This window comes from Staurois parvus, unplaced genomic scaffold, assembly GCF_062004578.1.
Source record: "Staurois parvus isolate SC_StPar_1 unplaced genomic scaffold, SC_StPar_1.0 ptg000388l, whole genome shotgun sequence".
Lineage (NCBI taxonomy): Eukaryota > Metazoa > Chordata > Amphibia > Anura > Ranidae > Staurois > Staurois parvus.
The window spans coordinates 2513547-2530908 of NW_028318184.1; the positions used below are offsets into that span (position 1 = coordinate 2513547).

General features: G+C 44.8%; 1 protein-coding gene across 3 annotated transcripts in view; it reads right to left on the minus strand.

The window, feature by feature from the left end:
• Window positions 1-16686, minus strand: part of ENPP4 (ectonucleotide pyrophosphatase/phosphodiesterase 4) — a 53102-nt gene extending 36416 nt beyond the window's left edge. Inside the window, exon 1 of one of the 3 annotated variants that reach the window (XM_089685903.1) lies at window positions 16622-16686. The gene's annotated coding sequence lies outside the window, so the exon portion shown is untranslated. Of the gene's footprint in view, window positions 1-8599; window positions 8749-16621 lie in introns of those variants that run through there. The other 2 variants (XM_089685905.1, XM_089685904.1) reach the window with 2 other exon arrangements.
• Between the last annotated feature and the right edge of the window lie 676 nt (window positions 16687-17362).

The following is a 17362-nucleotide window of genomic DNA, read 5'->3' on the forward strand; positions in this document are numbered from 1 at the left end:
AAATCCTTCCCCTTGTCAGTGCAGATTAGTATTAGCTGGTGTAGTCCTAACTGATGGCTTATAAAAATGTGTCTCATTACCAAGGTGTCACACAAGAAACAACTCATGATGGGTAAAAGCAAACAGCTCTCTCAAGACCTTCATCACCTTATTGTTGTGAAACATACTGATGGCATTGTTACAGAAGAATTTCCAAACTTCTGAATGTTTCAGTGAGCACGGTTGGGGCCATAATCCAAAAGTGGAAAGAACATCATTTCACCATAAACCGGGCATGACCAGGCGCTCCTTGCAAGATTTCTGAGTGAAAAGAATTATCAGAAGACTTGTCCAAGAGCCAAGGACCACTTGTGGAAAGCTTCAGAAAGACCTGGAATTAGCAGGTACAGTTGTTTCAAAGAAAACAATAAGTTATGCACTCAACCGCCATGGCCTGTATACACGCTCACCTCTCAAGACTCCACTGCTGAAAAAAAGCATGTTGAAGCTTGTTTAAAGTTTTCCGCACATTTAGATAAGCCTGTGAAATACTGGGAGAATATAGTCTGTCAGATGAGACCAAAATGGAAATCTTTGGATGGCATAATACACACCATGTTTGGAGGTCAAATAGCACATCACCCCAAAACCGCCATCCCAACTGTGAAGCATGGAAGTGGGAACATCGCAGCGTGGGGCTGTTTTTCAGCATATGGTACTGACAAACTTCATGCCATTGAAGGAAGGATGAATGGAAAAATGTACCAAGACATTCCTGATAAAACTCTGCTGCCATCTACCAGGATGATGAAGATGAAATGATGGTGGACATTTCAGCAAGACAATAATCCCAAACACAACACGAAGGAAACTCTCAACTGGTTTCGAAGAAAGAAATAAAGCTGCTCGAATGACCCAGTCAATAACCTGACTTAAATCCAATAGAAAATCTATGGAAAGAACTAAAGATCCGAGTTCATCGAAGAGGCCCACTGAACCTTCAAGATTTGGAAGAATGGGCCAAAATCACACCTGAGCAATGCATGCGACTAGTTTCTCCATGCTGGAGGCGTCTTGAAGCTGTCATTACCAACAAAGGATTTTGTACCAAGTATTAAATAAATTTCAGTTAACGTGTTCAATATTTTTTCCCTGTCATTCCATTTTATTACACATAAGGCTCCATGCACGCTAGCATTTTTTTTTTAAGCTCAAAAAACACTGGATGAAAAACATTGGCAATAGTGTTTTTCTAGTAGAGTTTAGGAACAGTAGCGTTTTTACAGAACATGTAGAAAAAAAGCTAGAAAAAGCTGTTCGGAGCCTTTTAGTAGCATTTAAAAAACACTCCAAAAAAACTCTACAAAACTATTTTCTTTCTGCTCCTAAACACCGAAGCTCAAAAAATGCTAATAGTCTAAAGAAGTGTGCATGGACACATAGGAGGACACTATCTAGCTTCTAGGAGAAGAAAAATAAAATGCTAATAACAGCTTCTAGGAATATATATACCTTAGATTGTACGCCCCTTGAGGGTTAGGGACTGATGTGAATGTACAATATATATGTAAAGCGCTGCGTAAAATTGACGGAGCTATATAAGTACCTGAAATAAATATATATATATATATACATAATGTGTGCGTTTGTCTACTGAAACGCATTTCCTCTTGTGTGATAGGCTCACTGCTTTTCCCAGAAGTCTGCACGGCTACAAGTCAAGATTCAGGCACCCTGGTCTTGCTGACATTCTCTCCAAGGCCTTGCCCTCTTCTAAAGGGATGCAGATGCTGCCGCTTTTCCTAATAAAACTTCGACTTTGCCCGGATAATAAAAGTCTGACCCTCCCTTTCAGAAATCGATGTTTATGAGGACAAGGTGCAACACAGCAATACCTTCAGAACAAAGAAATGTATAAATCTGCAAAAAGGTTGGCTAAAATCCAAACGTATGCCTCTTTCACATTTGCGGTGCTCTGCTGTGCAATCCACATTCAGATTGCTTTTCAGAGGGCATTTGACAGATGCTTCCTCACTGCCTGATTTAACCCTGTAATGTCGTACTACTGAGCCGCAATCACAGGCATTGCACGCGGTTGCAGTACAGCCCCACTGAACTCAATGGGTGAGTTTGACAGGTGATGCCGCATGCCAAGCCATGCAGCTTGAGTTACAAATGCTGTGGCTGCAATGTTATGCAGCTGTCTGGATGTATTGGTAGGATTTGGGTGGGTGGCCAGGAGGTAGTAAAACCGTTACTTTGCCACCTGTTTTTACTGCCCCTGGCTGTCTATTTGAAAAAGTCCGTACAGCAGATTTTATTTTCTCAACAAAAATGGCGTTAAGTTGGCCATACATGAGCTAAATTCCGAAATTAAAGGCTTGGTTGGGTGAATTTCAAAATCAATGGTAGCACCATGGCATTACAAAATGCAAGAAATGTCAGATTTTCTAAAGAAAATTTGTTCAGAACTAGACCCATGTATGACCTGCATTACTCTGCCACCTGTTTTTACTGCCCCTGGCTGTCTGTGAAAAAGTCCATACAGCAGATTTTATTTTCTCAACAAAAATGGAGTTAAGCTGGCCATACATGGGTCAAAAATCCAAAATTAAAGGCTTGGTTGGCTGAATTTCAAAATCAATGGTAGCACCATTGCATTACAAAATGCAAGAAATTTCCGAATTTCTAAAGAAAATTTGTTCAGAATTAGACCTATGTATGTCCTGCATTACTCTGCCACCTGTTTTCACTGCCCCTCGCTGTCTATGTGAAAGTCCATACAGCGGATATTATCTTCTCAACAATGGAGTTAAGCTGGCCATACAAGGGTAAAATTACAAAAGAATTTGCTTTCGAAAATCTTTTCTAAGGATTTTCGTTCACATTTCACACCATTGGCCATGCACAGTGGCTAAATGGTTAGCACTTCCGCCTGGCAATACTAGGGTTGTTGTTTCAAATCCCAGCCACGACGCCACCTGCCTGGAATTTGCATGTTCTCCCTGTGCCTGCGTGGGTTTCCTCCGGGTACTCTGGTTTCCTCCCACACTCCAAAGACATGCTGGTAGGTGAATTGGATCCTGTCTAAATTGGCCCTAATATATGTATGAATGTAAGTTAGGGACCTTAGATTGTACACCCCTTGAGGGTTATGGACTGATGTAAATGTACAATATATATGTAAAGCGTTGCATAAATTGACAGCACTATAGCAGTACCTGGAATAAATAAATTAGTGGGCTACAGAAACGGCTGATTTTTGTGACACCATCAAATTTGAGTGATTGGGCATGTTGGAAATTTTTTGAAAAATGAACAAATTTCATCAATGATGGGAGAATCATGCAAGAAATGTAATCAAAAAAGAAATGAGCGTGAGCTGTGACTTGGACAGAAAAGACAATTCTTGGCCACGAAAATTCTTTTCTGTAGCAACATGTGAAATTGAAGGCTTGGTTGGTCAAATTTCGAAATTAATAGTGGGGCTATCAAATTACAAAACACACAAATTTTCTGATTTTCTAAAGAAAATTTGTTCAAAATTGGACCCATGTATGGTCTGCATTACTCTTTAGTCCTCATGCACACTGGACGTTTTTACAGCGGCTGTTTTTGGCGTTTTTTTCTACATCCAGTAAACCCCCCAGCATGTTATCCTATGTGTCCATGCACATAGACTGGAATCAACATTTTTTGGCTGGAAACCCCCCCCCCCCCAGAATTAGCGGATTTCTAGAGGACTTTTTTAGCTGTAAAAACGCTCTAATGCTGAAAAACGTGGCAAAACGCAGTAAGATGCAGCAAACTGGCGTTCTTGGACTTTTTTTGAACCCCAAAAAAACGCTAAAAAATGCAAACGTGAAAAAAACGCAGCAAAACGTTTTTAACATGACTTTACACAGCTAAATTTCTTGTTTTTGGATTCTTGCCTGCAAAACACCAGAAAATATATACAAATCCTTCTTAGAGAGCAACTGAACACAAAACACTAGTGATGGAACACAATATTCACCAATACATATACAATTGTCCTCAAATGTGGTGACATGAAAAACTGAAGGTTCAATCATTTTTGTCATTTGTTTTCTGAACCAACAAAATTCTGGTAGTTGATGTGGTCCTCAGTTGGGAAAAATCATACTTATTGTACTACATCTGTGCTGGGAAAAGTTTCACCTGGAATTAAAACTTGTGAAGTCACCAACATTCTCTCTTTTAAATCAGTGGTCCCCAAACTACAACCCAGGGACCACATCTGGCCCGCTACAACTCTGATGTGATGGGGGGCTTCTATTGTGAAAGGGGGACTCTGATGTGAAAGTGGAGGACTTCTGATGTATAAGGGAGATCTGATGTGAAAGGGGGATTCAAAAGGAAGGGGGGACTCTGATGGGATGTTGGGAGGTTCTCTACTGTGAAAGAGGAACTCTAATGTGAAGGCGGAGGGAAGGGCTGTTAAGGTGGTGGGCATCTGATGTTAAAGGAAGATCTGCTGTAAGGGGGAATGGGATGTTGGGAGCTGCCAATGTGAAAGTGGGACTCTGATATGAAGGTGCAGCGAATCTGATGTCTATGGGGGGGGGGGGCTTCTGATGTGAAAGGGGGACTCTAAATAAGGGAGAACTGATGTAAAAGGGGGACTCTGATGTGAAAGTAGAGGACTTCTGATGTATAAATTGTCCTCCCCTCTATTGTACAGCGCTGAGCAAACCCTTTGGCGCTATATAAACTCGATAAAATAAATAAATAAAATAAATAAGGGAGATCTGATGTGAAAGGGGGATTCTAATGGAAGGGGGGGGCTGTTAAGGTGGTGGGCATCTGATGTTAAAGGAAGCTCTGCTGTGACGGGGGGGAATGGGATGTTGGGAGCTTCCAATGTGAAAGTGGGACTCTGATATGAAGGTGCAGGGAACCTGATGTCTATGGGGGCGGGGGCTTCTGATGTGAAAGGGGGACTCTAAATGAAGGAGGGACTCTGATGTGAAGGTGGGGGTCTTCTGATGGAATGTTGGGAGCTTCCAATGTGAAAGTGGGACGCTCGTGTGAAGATGCAGGGAATCTGATGTATATGGGGGGGAGGGAGGCTTCTGATGTGAAAGGGGGACTCTAAGGGAAGGAGGGACTCTGATGTGAAAGTGGGGGGCTTCTGTTGGATGTCAAGAGCTTCTAATGTGAAAGGGGAACCCTGATGTGAAGGTTCAGGGAATCTGATGTGAAGGGAGGGGGGCATCTGGTGTGAATGGGAGAGGTTCTGATGTGAAAGGGAGACTCTAAAAGAAGGGGGACTCTGATGGGATGTCGGGAGCTTCTAATGCGAAAGAGGGACTCTGATGTGAAAATAGAGGAAATCTGATGTGAAGAGAGAGGGGCATCTGATGTGTATGGGGGGGCCTTCTGATGTGAAAGGGGGACTCTGATGTGAAGGGAGAGGGGCATCTGATGTGTATGGGGGGGCCTTCTGATGTGAAGGTGGAGGAATCTGATGTGAAGGAATCTGATGTGAAGGTGGAGGGAATTTGATGTGAAGGGAGAGGGGCATCTGATGTGTATGGGGGGCCTTCTGATGTGAAAGGGGGACTCTGATGTGAAGGGAGAGGGGCATCTGATGTGAAAGGGGGACTCTGATGTGAAGGTGGAGGAATCTGATGTGAAAGGAGAGGGGCATCTGATGTGTATGGGGGGCCTTCTGATGTGAAAGGGGGACTCTGATGTGAAGGGAGAGGGGCATCTGATGTGAAAGGGGGACTCTGATGTGAAGGTGGAGGAATCTGATGTGAAAGGAGAGGGGCATCTGATGTGTATAGGGGGGCCTTCTGATGTGAAGGTGGAGGGAATCTGATATGAAGGTGGAGGGAATCTGATGTGAAGGGAGAGGGGCATCTGATGTGTATGGGGGGCCTTCTGATGTGAAAGGGGGACTCTGATGTGAAGGGAGAGGGGCATCTGATGTGAAAGGGGGACTCTGATGTGAAGGTGGAGGAATCTGATGTTGTTGATGAAGGTGGAGGAATCTGATGTTGTTGATGAAGGTGGAGGAATCTGGAATTGCTGTATTGTCTCCCTTTATATTGTAATCTCTTAGATTGTAAGCTCCAAGGATCAGGCCCTCCTAACCCTCTTGTATTGAACTGTATTGTTGCTGTATTGTCTCCCGTTATATTGTAAAGCGCTGAGCAAACTGTTGGCGCTATATAAATCCTGTATAATAATAATAATAATAATTTTCATTTGAATGTTCATGCCAGAACTCTGAAAAGTTTTTCATGGGGGCATTGAATCCACTAATTTCATCTGAAGGCCCTTGAACATGTTGTCCAAACCTTCTGTTTGGAAGGATTCTCAGATGTGTTAAACAGGTTTCTGTTTGGTTATTGTTCTGCCCTGCTTTGTTGAAGAGTTAAACTGCCTGTGGATGGTGCTAAGTCAGCAGGTGACAATACTGTCCAGACAGACTGGATCTAAGTAGACAAGGCAATGCAGAAAGCGGCATTTGAAACAGAACATGTATGAAATCAAGAAAAGGACTGGCAGTGTTTATTTCCATTTAGAAGGATATTTATAGGTACATTAAATGTTCATCAGCCAATGGGTTTAGAGGATATACTATAGAAATGTTTACTAGAATCTACGGATAAATCCAATTTTGTATACATGATATAGAAATCTTTGTATTGTTCTTTTCTACATTCCCAAACCATAAATAATCGTTTAAAATAGGAGTCTCCAATCCTTTCAGTCTGAGGGCCACATTGTGTATTATACGAATATTCACAGGCCGAAAAAAAAATCAGCCCCCCATTTCACATCAGAAGTGCCCCCCGCATCAGAGTTCCCCCTCCTTTAGTCACCGGTCACTCTTCTGCAATTTAAAATCGTGCGATTTGTGTGCAATTTCAGTGTGATTTCAAGTGCGATTTCTGAAGACTTTATTGTTACTTGTGAAGATTTTCAACGATTTCTTGCAATCGCCCTTTCAAAGATTTTCAACGATTTCTTGCAAGTGCCCAGTCACACTGGTGCGATTTGCGAATTGACATTGCACCTGAAATCTCATCTAATGAATGTGAATGTCAGTGTCTTAACATGTGTGGTTTGCTGCAGCGCGATTTCTAAAGTAGTTCCTGCATGACTTTTTCTGCAGTTTTGTTGCGATCTCACATACATATAATGGAAATCGCTCTGCAAATTGCAAGAAATCGTTGAAAATCTTCACAAGTAACAATAAAGTCTTCAGAAATCGCACTTGAAATCACACTGAAATTGCACACAAATCGCACGATTTTAAATTGCAGAAGAGTGACCGGTGACTAAAGGAGGGGGAACTCTGATGCGGGGGGCACTTCTGATGTGAAATGGGGGGCTGATTTTTTTTTCGGCCTGTGAATATTCGTATAATACACAATGTGGCCCTCAGACTGAAAGGATTGGTGACTCCTATTTTAAACGATTATTTATGGTTTGGGAATGTAGGAAAGAACAATACAAAGATTTCTATATCATGTATACAAAATTGGATTTATCCGTAGATTCTAGTAAACATTTCTATAGTATATCCTCTAAACCCATTGGCTGATGAACATTTAATGTACCTATAAATATCCTTCTAAATGGAAATAAACACTGCCAGTCCTTTTCTTGATTTCATACATGTTCTGTTTCAAATGCCGCTTTCTGCATTGCCTTGTCTACTTAGATCCAGTCTGTCTGGACAGTATTGTCACCTGCTGACTTAGCACTATCCACAGGCAGTTTAACTCTTCAACAAAGCAGGGCAGAACAATAACCAAACAGAAACCTGTTTAACACGTCTGAGAATCCTTCCAAACAGAAGGTTTGGACAACATGTTCAAGGGCCTTCAGATGAAATTAGTGGATTCAATGCCCTCATGAAAAACCTTTCAGAGTTCTGGCATGAACATTCAAATGAAAATTATTATTATACAGGATTTATATGGCGCCAACAGTTTGCTCAGCGCTTTACAATATAACGGGAGACAATACAGCAACAATACAGTTCAATACAAGAGGGTTAGGAGGGCCTGATCCTGGGAGCTTACAATCTAGGAGATTACAATATAATGGGAGACAATACAGCAACAATACAGTTCAATACAAGAGGGTTAGGAGGGAGCTGAAAATCTAACTATGTGTTGTCAGAGCGATTTAACTCTTTGCTGGCAGTCGCCTGAACAGGCTAAGGCTACACATGAGATTTCTGGTAGCTGAATCGTGCTACTAAAATTGTTAGGTGTAGCAAATGATTGCTAAGGCTGGCCATACATCACACAATTTTCTGGTACAATTTTCCTTTAGATTTCATAAACCCCATAATACGAGGTCAGACCTAAACACTTTCAGTTTCTCTGCAGCCAGGCAGGCCCGTGCACTACATAGTTGAAGGTAAATCTAAAGGAAATTGAACAAGGAAATTGTATAATGTATGGGCGGTTTAAACAAAATACAATCTAAGGCTCCCTATGGAGCTGGAAAGGCAGTCATCAATCACACGAGAATGGAGCGTTGTGCGATCATGCGGGACTGATCACTCTACAGGTCCCTTCTATGAAAATGGCCACTCGGAAACAAGTCGTGGTGAAGAATAGATCGAGCTCACCTCTGAATAGAGCGAGGATTGTTCACAGACCTAATCCGCATCGCCTTTGTAGAACAAACGTAGATGGAGAGTGTGATCTTCCCATATCGGGTTGTACTGCAGGCAATTGGATGTGAGACACGCCAAGAACACACAATGGTCTAACCTGACAACCGTCACCACTTCCTGATTCCGACTGTAATGACAACCAAACAGGTCGGACCTGTGTGACTCCACCAGCCACTAACAACCAGCACAGGTTTACTTCTCCATACTGGAAACAGGGACAGTCCAGCTTCCCCCATAAACACTGTGTCACTGTGCTCTGGGGTCTCCAAACTATGGCCCTCATGCTGTTGAAGTACTACAAGTACCATCATGCATCTGCCTCCAGGAGCCTTGCCTGTGGCTGTCAGAGTCTTGCAAGGCCTCATGGGACTTGCAGTTCCTCAACACCTGGAGGGCCGTAGTTTGGAGACTCCTGATTATCCACTCCCGTTTATATCCATGAGTAACCAACAGTGGAAAATCAGCACTAGTTTAGATTTTAAAGGGTCAGTCCACCCAAACGTGAGGTTCCAGATCTACACCTATTGTGAGGTTTGGTGGTAGAGAACAGAAGTGCATGCTCTCTAGTAGGGGCCCTGAGAAAGTTGGCCCCGTGTCTTCTACTGCAGTCCAGTATTCACCCAGGACGCGTCCAAGTCTGCGGCTCCAGAAGCAGCACTAGGATGATCCCCAGAGCCAACCACGGAGCAGCCACCATCTTCTCCCTATGGTCCCTCTCTACAGAGTCCAGCAAACACATATATTGTGGATCACTCTTCAGAGTCTTTGTCCTTTAGAAATTCGTTCGGTCCAGAAAACAAATGTCTATCCTGCTCTTTCAGGCTCCGTTCACACGTATGCAGTTTGCGTTTTGTCCGTTTTATTTATTTATTTAAGGTACTTGTATAACGCCATCAATTTATGCAGCACTTTACATAGATATTGTACATTCACATCAGTCCCTAACTCTTAACCACCTCCCATCCGGCTGTTGTATATAAACGGCCGGATGGTGGCAGTGCAGGGGCGGGTGGCCATTTATAAACAGCCTCCCCGCCCCCTGCTTGTGCGCACTCCCTGGGAACGCGCAGCACCGCAATCTGGTGCCCGCTGTGTCCTCCGGACACAGTGGAACACCAATCGTCGTATGGGACCTCTGTGCGAGGTCCCGATCATGTGATCACTGATTGGCCAATCAGTGATCACATGCAGAGTAGTAAGCAAGATGTCACTTGAGACATCATTGCTTACTACGTGTGAAATCTGTGAATGATCACAGAGGTCACATGGTACAAGGCTATTCACAACAGCCTTGTACCATGTGACAAGCTGTGACCAATCACAGCTCACTCAGTAGTTCTCAATGGCTGCAAGAATGCAGACAGAGAGAAGGAGAAATTATTGCTTTTACAGCCTTTATGGGTGTAAAAGCAATCAGTGTAAAAAAAAAAATCTTCATTCCCCCCACAAGTAGTACAGTGTCACCATGGTGACACTGTACTGCTAGGGTGACAGTATGTAAAAAAAAAACAAATAATATAAAAAAATAAAATAAAAATGTAAAAAAAAGTTTAAAAATTATAATTTTTGGTTATAAACTAATTTGGGTTATTTTTTTTTTACTAAAAAGATAACTGAATACATTCTGGCCAAGATTTATGATGACAAATTATTTATTTGCAAAATCTTATAAGAAAAACACTTTTTTCAAAATTTTTGGACTTTTTCATTTACATAGCAAAAAAAAATTAAAATCCCAGTGGCTAATAAATACCACCAAAATAAAGCTTTATCTGTCTCAAAAAAAACGGTAAAAAATTAATATGGGTACAGTGTTGCATGACCGCACAAATGTCATTCAAAGTGTGATAGCGCTGAAAGCTGAAAATTGACCTGGACTGGAAAGGGGTAAAAGTGTCCGGACTGGAAGTGGTTAAGGAGCGTACAATCTAAGGTCCCTAACTCCATACATACACATACTAGGGCCAATTTAGACTGGATACAATTAACCTACCAGTATGTCTTTGGAGTGTGGGAGGAAACCGGAGTACCTGGAAGAAACCCCCGCAGGCACAGGGAGAACATGCAAACTCCATGCAGGTGGTGCTGTGGTTGGGATTTGAACCAACGACCCTAGTACTGTCAGGCAGAAGTGCTAATCAATTAGACATTGTTTTGCAGTGCTTTTTACAGTTCGTTTTGCATTTTTCAATCAAGGGGAGGAGTTAAATTTGCTGTTTCTACCTGAATTCCGGGTTGGGCAGTGAATGGGGGAAGTGCGGGTGCTGCAGAATCTGTTGGCTGCCAATCGGGATTTGCAAGCACATCCAAAAGGATACTAGGAGCTCTATGGGCCTGTGTGCGAATTCTTGGTGGCTGCGGGACACTACTTGTGCTCGCCACCGCACCAGCTTGTACTGCACTTATGGGACTCGCCACGTCACCAAGTCATACTGCAGTGCTGGTATGTGAAAGACCAGGATGTACTAGGCCGCTGGTACTTGCCAGTTCACCAAAAGGTAGCGTGGCACTAGTACTGGCACTGGCATATGAGATGAGACAAGACATGCGATCCTAGCACTTCAGCTTCATGGGGTCGGGTACGCCTGATCTTAGCATGGACCTCTTCTCCATCATCCGAGCTACCTGTCAGGGTGCCGCTGCTGTCTACAGGTTCGTATTCTGAGGCTGATTGTGTCAGGGAGTCTTCCCCTTCACTCTAACCTGACATGCTCATAATCCTGTAGGCCTCTTCACTAGAGTACCTTTCGTTGGACACTTTGGACTCTAAATTTATAGCTACCTAGTGTGACTCACGGGAAAAAGAGCGCCTGGCTGTCAGGAACTGCTTGAACAGCTACCAATAAAATTCACCTGCTAGTGCTAACAGAGATCAGGCCTGATTCTGCCAACACTGCGGTATTGTGTGCAATGTATCACAGGTGACAGTAATCAGAAATTATACTGGCACTGCACTTCTTGTTAGGGGTGGGGGGGAGCGTTGGGGCTAAACGCTAGTGCTGGCAGTGAACAGGGATGATCCTTGCCAACACTGTGTTTTTGGAGACACTAATACTAAGGGGGAACTGGTATAGTTTTGTTCATGATCAATATATTGATCCGTACAAACACTATACTAGTGATGACGGTGATCAGCGACCTATAGCGTGAGTGCGATGGTGTGCGGGCAATCTAACGCTAACTGACCGTAGATGGGAGGGACGCTAACTGACCCTGACGCAATCTGATGTCACTAGTGAAACTAATACAGTGATCGGTGACAAATATTGTACACCGACACTGTACTAATGTCAGTGGGCAAAAAAAGGGTTAAAAGTGTGTGTTCGTTCTTCTCTCTGTACTAATGGCACTGGGCAATAAAAGGTGTGTGTGTGTGTGGCGTTGACAGGGACCAGGTTGAGGACCCTGAGTACCCCCGTCCGTGGTAGAGGGATCATCCAGAGGTATATGCAGGTAGAGAGCCTGACGTGAAGAGGTGGAACACTGGATCCGAGCGGGATGGATGGATGGCAGAGTAGTAAGCGTGGTCAGATGGGCTGGGTCGGTAACAGTGGGATCAGCGTAGTACAAGACGGCAGGCAGAAAAATAGTCAGGTGACTCGCTGGGGTCAGTAACACGAGTTCAGATCAGGTATGGGGGTATCCAGGAGAGAGGTCAGACTATCCAGGGGGTCAGAGCAGGAGAAGTCAGCGTAGGTCAGGTTCAGGCAAGGTCAGCAACGAATCTCAATAGCAGGAACACAGGAGCAAAGACCATACAGCACTGGGTGTCAGTGCAGGGCAGGTTTAAATAGTGCGCCCTGCCCTGCTATTGGTGCCAGGCGATCGGCCGCAATTGCAACTGCGCATGCGCGGCCGCCACCGTACAGGTCTTAATGTCCGCCGGATTCCATGGATCGGTGCTCCGCGCATTCGCGGAGTCACTTGCCGCCGCGATCCCTGACAGACCTGCTGACATACACCTCCTACAACGAATGACAGCGGGGGTCGTGCACATGCCCGGTCTAAACCCGGAAGAGCAAAGTGACGTATAGGTAAGTCGCTTTTCCTGCAGCTACCGCCCATCCGCGGTACACTGCAGGCAGAAAGTGGTTAAGCTGGCCACACACGTATAGATTGTTGTTCAAGAATCGTTTCAAGAATATTCGTTTGATTTTCTAATCATTAGTGGGGTCAAATCGATGTTTAATTTTTGACAGCAGTGACGGGAAAATTTGAAGGGACAGGAAGGAAAACGCTTCTCGATCGAATGAATTTTCAACCAGTGTATGTCGTTCAGAAGTTACATTCATTTTAAAATCGAATATTAAAAGGAAAAGACAATTTTTGAAAGACATTCGCCCGTTCATCGAATGAGCACAGAATTTTTGTACGACTTTTCTTACCGATATTCTCCTCCGAATATCTACATGTGTATGGTCAGGCTTATGCAGGCCATAGACGGTTCGTTTATCGGCCGAATTTTCGTCCAAAAGAATAATCGGCCGATATTCGCACCGTTAATGGGGCAATGTCGTCGGCCGATTTTCCTCCTCGTTTCTTTATCGGTCATGCTGGAAAATCTACGAAAAACTGACGATTTTTGTAAGCATTGGTGGCAACAGAACGCCCAATTTTTCCTTTTTTGGCCAACAATTCGGCTGCTAAACAAACCGTCTATGGCCGGCATTCCTTCCGGCTTTGGCCTGGGGACAGGAAGTGATGAGGAATCTTCGCAAGGAGATACAGATGGCAGATATGATTGTTCTCGCTCTGTTTGTGACGCTATCTCCCAAGTGTGGTGAGATCCCCGCTAACATATGCGCGCGGGACTTACGTATGCGTTCGCGTTTACACGTAAGATGGGGGGAGGGGCACTTTATAGTAATTATTTTATTTGAAAGTTTTGGGGGTTTTTTTACACTGTCTATTATTCTTTTTTACCAACTTTATTGCTTTCACAAGGGATGAACAACATACATTGTGACAGCATGAGTCCTCTTTCTGGAGAGATCTGGGGGTCTATTAGACGACCCCAAATCCCTCCTCCGGCCTCCAATGCAGCCAATCAGACACAGATCGCTCTGATTGGCTTCTCACCTGGCCGTTAGCCAAAACCGGAATTGATTAAATCCTCATTGTTTCTGGGGTCACAGAGTGCCGCCGTCGCGGTCCCGGGCCTTGTGATTGGCTGGAAGAGCCTGGGAAAGGTGGCAGCAGGTGCAGGCATTGTCCCGATACAACCTCTGCAACCCGAGGACGTCATCGGACATTGTACGGGCGGGAAGGGGTTAAAGTGCAACATGGCATTTTTATGGTGAACTCGTGCAAGAATCCCGTGATTTTCCTCCTGCTCACGTACTGCACCCACCAGTGGGCTGACTGAACAATCGGAGGGTTCCCTGCCAACAGCTGACCTGTACCCTCCACACCCAGCTACTACAAGCACTCTCTATACCAGGGGTGGGCAACTGTGGCCCTCCAGCTGTTATAGAACTACAAGTCCCATGAGGCATTGCAAAACTGACAGTTACAAGCATGACTCCCAAAGGCAGAGGCATGATGGGACTTGTAGTTCACCAACACAGTTGCCCACCCCTGCTCTATAGGCTTACCGTATTGTACGGACAGATTATAACATGTATGGTGACCAGGGCATGGATGGGGGGGGGGGGTGTGCTCATACTAGGACAAGGATCCTGGCTACCCATACACTATACAATCTGATTATACAATCTACGTTATATTCACCAAGAACAGGCCTAGAGCATTCTCTTACTTTGTATCCAATCAGACAAATCCCTTCCATTGTATCTTATGCCGGCCATAGACGGGCAAAAATCAGCCAGAAAAAAAAAAAAAATGGCCGATTTTTGCACTGTTAGTGGGGTAATTGGTCGGCCGTTTTTTCAAGTTTTTTGCACATTTTCTTTATCGGTCATGTTGGAAAATTTGTGGGCAATTTTAACAATGGGCCGATTTTCCCGGCAATGATGGCCAATGATGGTGGTAACGTCGACCAAACAAACGACCAATTTTTTGTTTAAAAATCGTCCGATGTTCGACCCATTTATGGCCTGCATAAAGCTCACCACATGTTACAATCGGATTGTACAATCTAAAAACAACTAGGCAGAACAAAGGCCTGCCTGATTGGATAAAAAAACAATTGGATAGATCAGGTCTCCATATCGCATAGCTTTGTTAGATGTAGAGCTGACTGTACAAAGATTGTATGTCAGATTGTAACGTGTATGGTGACCCCCTAATACAGGGGTGGGCAAACTTTTTGACTTGAGGGCCGCAATGGGTTCATATATTGGACCTGGGGGCCGGACCAAGAGTAGATGAATGATGTGTATGTGTCATCCATAGTAAGTATAGTAATATTCCCCCATAGTAAGCATAGTAATTAATCCCCCATATAGTAATTAATCCCCCATATAGTAATTAATCCCCCATATAGTAATTCATCCCCCCATAGTAATTCATCCCCCATATAGTAATTCATCCCCCATAGTAATTCATCCCTCATATAGTAATTCATCCCCCATATAGTAATTCATCCCCCATAGTAATTCATCCCCCATAGTAATTCATCCCCCATAATAATTCATCCCCCATGTAGTAATTCATCCCCCATGTAGTAATTCATCCCCCATGTAGTAATTCATCCCCCATAGAGTAATTCATCCCCCATATTAAGTCCCCAAGTCCCCCCTGTGTCAATTCACTTACCTTTGCTCCGCGCGTTCCTCTCGCCGTGTCCCGCGCCGTTCCGGTGTAGCATGAAAATCTGTCTCCTATGAGAATCTGCGCATGTGCCAGTTTCAGGCATTAGCAGCCAATCGGCGATCTCCGGCACATACGCAGATACGTCGAGGGGGACAGATCCTCATAGGAGTCAGATTTTCATGCTACACCGGTCTTCAGGGCGGACTGTGAGAGGAGCCTAGCTCCCCTCGCGTTCGTCACGCTGCCCCGCCTACACACATCCTGACAGCCATCCTGACAGTATCACGCTCCGCGGGCCGGATTAAAAGGTCCGCCGGGCCGTAGTTTGCCCATTGCTGCCCTAATAGGTGACGATACAATCTCCAAAACGATGTCATATAACGACCTCCCCGATCTAGCCAATCACTCTGTATCCAATCAGAGAGGTCTGTATATTACACAGCTGATGGTAGATCTAAAGCAGATTGCACAATCAGGTTGTATAGTGTATGGTCAGCCTAAAAGCCACCCCACACCATACAATCTGATTGTACAATCTGCTTTAGATCTACCATCACCTGTGTAATATACAGACCTCTCTGATTGGATAGATCAGGTGGATCCCCCATATTACATCGTTTTGTTAAATCTAAAGCTGATTGTACAAAGATTGTAACATGTATGGTGACCCCCTAATAGGTGACCATATAATCTCCGAAACGATGTCATATAGGGACCTCCCTGATCTAACCAATCACTCTGTATCCAGAGAGGTCTGTCTGTTACATAGGTGATGGGAGATTGTACAATCAGGTTGTATAGTGTATAGTCAGCCTAAAAGAAACCCTACACCATACAATCTGATTGTATAATCTCCTTAAAGAAGCACCCATTGTTGTATCCAATCAGGAAGGCCCTTCTATTACATAGATCTAATAAGGGAGACTGAACAATCAGACTGCATAATGAACTACAGGACTGACCATACACTGTACAATCTGATTGCACAATCCCCTTTTCATCCTATGTAATAGAAGGATCCGCCCCATAGGACAGAGCAGACAAGGAGGTCTGTCCTCAGATCTGAAGTAGATTGTATGGTATGTGGTCATCTATAGACATCTGATTATCGTCCGATCAGCAGACTCACATGCCATACACACAGCGATGTTATCACCCCAGTATGGGCTCCGAGACGTCCCATGTGTACAGATCACACTGCGCCCCCGTTATAGTACACACCCTCCTCCCCTCCCCCGCACCCCCGGGATCGGTACTCACACACACCGAGAACTCCGATCACTTCTCTCCCCTCCCCGACATCTCACTGGGCGGGCACTCCGCCAGTGGGCGGGCTCAGCTGTCACACGGCGTGGCTGATTGGCTGCAGCCAGTAGACTCCCTGGTGTCATTGAAGCAGAGCTGTGTGTTGTGAACACGTGACACCCGCGCAGACGTCATCCCCGGGGCTGGCAGTGCTGCATGTTGTGCTAGTTAGTTCCTGATACAGGCAGGCTGCGGTCATGGTGACCCCGGGGACCTCAGCACAGTATACACATCCCGGTACACGTACACCACAGTACACACACATCCCAGTACCCTCAGTATATACACATCCCAATACACGTATACACACATCCCGGTACGCGTACACCACAGTATACACACATCCCAGTACCCTCAGTATATACACATCCCAGTACCCGTACACCACAATAATATATACACATCCTGGTACACCTACGCCTCAGTATACGCACATCCCTGTAGGCGCACGCCACAGTATACGCACGTCCCGGTACACGTACGCCACAGTATACGCACGTCCCGGTACGCGTACGCCACAGTATACCCACGTCCCGGTAGGCGTACGCCTCAGTATACCCACGTCCCGGTAGGCGTACGCCTCAGTATACCCACGTCCCGGTAGGCGTACGCCTCAGTATACCCACGTCCCGGTAGGCGTACGCCTCAGTATACCCACGTCCCGGTAGGCGTACGCCTCAGTATACGCACGTCATG